We start from the raw sequence: 4,035 nt of genomic DNA, 5'->3' as shown, positions 1-4,035 counted from the left end.
AGTGAAGCAGCCACCACACCAGGGGCCAGTGATCAGTCACACTGTGAGCCAGCAAGTCAATGAAGGCAGCCCCATCTCCGCTTTCACCGGGCGAAACAGACAGACTGGGAGGAAACCACACTGACGCGGTGTTTCTCCGGCCTTGGACACAGTCTGCCATGACATCCGGGGTGGGTAACTGTTGTTAGGTGCAGCTGAATGCTGCCTGGCTAAATCTGAGCTTAGGAAAGTGAACAGAGCCAGAGCAGTGATTGGTGGGCAGTGAGCCCCTGGAGGAAGGGCCTCACTGGTCTTTCCCAGACCCCAGTCACTGGCTCAGATTAAATCATGGATAATACATTTATCAGATTTGCAGATTCCACAAAGCTACAAGGGATGGCTAACACATTCACTTTAGGGTCCCAAAAGATGGCTTTTGGCTAGAATGACTGGCTGATCTGCATATCTCTATGCTCTCTTCCCCCCCCCCCCCCCCCCCCCCGCCCCCAGTGCCTTGCACAGGGCCAGACACACATTAGATGCTTAATCAATACCGATTCAAAGAAGTAGAGAAGCTGGTTTTTGAGGCAGAGCTGTGGGCTCAGGAAGGAAGCACCTGCTGCCGCTGGCCCTGGTCAGGTACCAGCATCTCCCCCACTCTCAGGCAGCCTACAAGACACAGATAAAAGCAAGAAAAGCCTGGCCTTGGGGCAATGCCCCTAATGGCCCTTGCACCCTGGCTGCAGACCCTCCTGGGGTATCAGGAGGAAGAACGAGAAAGCCAGGTAGCCTTGTGGCTGAATGGTGGGATTCCTCCGTGGTGATGCTTTCCTAGTGCTCTCCTGTGTGTCCCGACTCTCTGTCCTTCTGTTGTGTATATTTCCGGGCAAGCAGATGCTTTGGGCTGGGCTGGGAGGGCCGCATGGTAATGACCCTGTGTCAGTCACAAGGGGTGATGAACATGTCATTAATACGCCTCTTAGCCTGCCTTCCACTTTTGAGAAAGCCGGGGTCTGGGGGGCTCAGAGGGCCTTGCCAGGCATAACTATGAGAGTAGAGGTTCCCACCGGCCTTCCTGTGACGTCCCTCTTAAAATCTTCCCTTGGTCAGTATAATTCAAAGGAGGGAGCTATTTAACTGAGGTGGGGTAGAGATCATTACCGTGTCCTTGAGGGCAGGCCAGAGCTTCATTCTCCCCTCCCATGTGGTCATTTGTCTTCTCCCAGGGCACTCCTTGGCACTCCAGAAAGGCACCACGGTGGTCCGCCTGCCCACCTGCGGCCGGCATCTCCACGCTCTGAGAAGATGGTAAGGAGGGCAATGGGTGCTGAATAACGGGCTGGCCTTTGAGTGGGCTAGAGGGACATTGGCAGGCTCTCTAGTTCATTCGTCGGACCTCAGCCAGGAAGGGCCTGAAATCATCCCCCTTCCCCGACTATCCACCTCACCCCCTTCACCCTGGGTCAAAGAGGGCAAAGCTGGGTTCAGACTGAAGGAGTGAGATGCCTGCTGTCCTTTGGTGCACCCATCTCGGCACCGAGTGCTGAGAGGGCCCATGGCGGCATGGACACAGGTCCTGTGGCCATGGCACAGCCAGACGAGCACATGGGAAGCCACTACATGTGCTCTGGCAGGTGGCTTAGACAATGAAACCAGCGGGCAGCCAGAAAGGGGAGAGGTCAGTGACAACAGCCGCCCTCGAGGAAGGTCGGGCAGAGAGACAGGAGCCCTGGGCTTGAGTCCCAGATCTCTCCCAACTCCCAGTGTGATCCTGGGCAAGTCGCTGCTGCTCAGGGAACCTCAGTTTCCCCCTTGGTACAACAGTGAAAGGTTGCAGCTGGTCTGTGGGTTAGACCAGCCCAGCCCAGAGCTCCCTTCCCTTGTGGCTGTTCTCAGCTCTGGAGTTTTAAACACCCTCCAACTCTGGACTCCTTTGTATCGACATGCTCGGGGCTCCCACTCCTTTAGCCAGGAGCCCTTTCCTAATGTCAGATCTATGTCTACCTCCCGCACCCAGGAAGGAGCCAGACCAGATGTCACTGGATAGAATCCTTGATGAGGCTCCCCAGGATGAACCTGCTACTCCATCTCCGAGGCCCTGACCTCATCTCCCCGTGGTCCTTGACTTGTGCAGCCCTTCCTGGGAGGGAAGGAAGTAGGGAGGTTCCTGGTGAGATTCAGAAATCCTAGCAGCTCCTGCCAACCTGCGCCCCCCCCCCTCCCATGACCTCAGCCCAGCCTGAAGGCTGGACCACCCGGGGCTCCGTTCTGGGGGACAGGGGAGCAGCCTGAAATGGATACCTACCCCTGGCACTCCAGCTGAGGTTTCTGGAAGGCTAGTTGCTGCACAAGCCGGCTAAGCCTGAGGAGCAAGGGGGAACTTTGCCTGAGGCCTGCCTTGTGGGATTGGGAAATTAGAAACGAATGTTCTCCACTTTGGAGCAGGAAAAGTTTCCGCCTCCCGGCCACCCCGCCAGTCCTCTCTGGCCAGGGGGTCACCTCTCTGGTCAGCTCTGCCAGGCACACCTTGCAGGAGGTCCCTTATCAGCGGCTCCCAGATGCCACCTCCTACCCGAAGTGCATGTCCCAACTCGGCCTTGATCAGAAGCCCGGCCGGGTGAGGGCGAGCCTCGTGCTCGGCGGGCAGTTTGGAGGGCTGCCACAATCAGGCCTAATTAAAAGAAGAGGTGGGGTGGAGCCTCGCCTGATGACTGTTCTCTATGCCAGGCATCAGATGTGTGGGCAGGCCTCCAGGAGCATCTGCGGGAAGCAAAGGCAGGAGCTGGGTGGGGCTCAGAGAGGGCTGGCTTGGAGTCAACAGACCTTGGCTTGAACCCTGGCTCTGCCACTGCCTCACCGTCCTCATTTGTAAGAGTCCCTGTCTGGCTCCCAGCTGGGGTGCGGGCATTTCAGAAAGGGCCGAAAGAACCTGCCTGGGAATCCAGCTGGATGGTGGCTATGGACAAGTCATGCTATCTCTGGAGCCTCAGTTTCCTCATCTACAGAATAGGAACAATGAAACATGCTCTGCTCTGACCCTCCCTAGTTGCCAGATCTCGGGCAAACTACTTACCTGGCATCCTTGTCTAGAAAATGGGGAGAAGAATGCTCACCTGCCTCTACCACTGGGAACTGTCTGACCTTCTGCAAGATGTCTTCACTCTTGGGTCCTCAGTTTGTGCATCTGTGGCTTGGGTGTAAGAGTCCTCTTATGAAATAGCCCTCAGGCTTGTTGTGGGGAGGGCACATTGGAAACTCCTAAGTATGAGTGGCGGCTCGGCCACTCACTGGCCGCCTGGCACTGCCCACCCAGTCCCTCTGTGGGCTTTCACAGCAGCAGTGACCCACCAATCTTGCCAGGTCAGGAGGGTGAAGATGATGTGGAAATTGGGGCTGGGAGAGGTGCTGCCTCCCAGCCAAGGTCACCGTGGCCACAAGGTCAGGGTCCGAATGCAAGTGTCTGGTGCTTTCCCCTCTGGACCTTGGCTTGCTCTGTCTCTTCCCTTGCATAATTGAAGTAGCCCACCACCATTGAGACCCTGTTGTCTGCCCCTTCAGCATTTACTTCACTGCTGCTCACTAGCGCCATTCCTCCAGGGAGGTGGAAAGCTGAAGGGGTGCCTGCCCTCCAGGAGCCCATATAAGACAAGCCCAAATGGCTCCCCAGGGTTTGGGGGGGCATGAGCCCCCTCCTCTCCTCTGACATTAGCATCCCCCAGGCCAGGCCCTCATGGACTCTGCCTCAGCCCCTCCCCCTGCCAGTCCAACCTCGGCTCTCCTCTGCCCAGGAACCCTGCTGGCTTCCTACTGCCCCCTTGACCTCATGCAAAACCCCTAGTCAGCCTTCAAGGCTTTGCAAACTTGCGCAGCCTAGCTGTGCAGCCTCCTTCAGACACACCATGGCCCAGCCAAACCAGGCCTCTGCGCTCCTCCCACACAAATCTCCTGCCTCCGTGACTTTGCACTAGCTGGTCCTCTTGGCTGCTGCCTATTTTGTGAAGCTGTTCCTGATCCCCTCCCCTTCCTTCCCCCAAATCACCTAGTATTTTAAAAAGA

General features: G+C 56.9%; 1 long non-coding RNA gene across 1 annotated transcript; it reads right to left on the bottom strand.

The window, feature by feature from the left end:
• Positions 1–498: 498 nt before the first annotated feature.
• Positions 499–2,569, bottom strand: LOC110201620 (uncharacterized). The gene is made up of 3 exons (XR_002322541.2): positions 2,285–2,569; positions 1,141–1,276; positions 499–913 (listed from the first exon to the last, which is right to left on the bottom strand). It is a non-coding gene; the product is annotated as an uncharacterized LOC110201620 (long non-coding RNA).
• Between the last annotated feature and the right edge of the window lie 1,466 nt (positions 2,570–4,035).

The sequence above is a fragment of the Phascolarctos cinereus genome, unplaced genomic scaffold (genome assembly GCF_003287225.1).
Source record: "Phascolarctos cinereus isolate Bilbo 61053 unplaced genomic scaffold, phaCin_HiC Scaffold_1;HRSCAF=81, whole genome shotgun sequence".
NCBI lineage: Eukaryota > Metazoa > Chordata > Mammalia > Diprotodontia > Phascolarctidae > Phascolarctos > Phascolarctos cinereus.
This window is presented reverse-complemented; position numbering and strand designations above follow the sequence as displayed.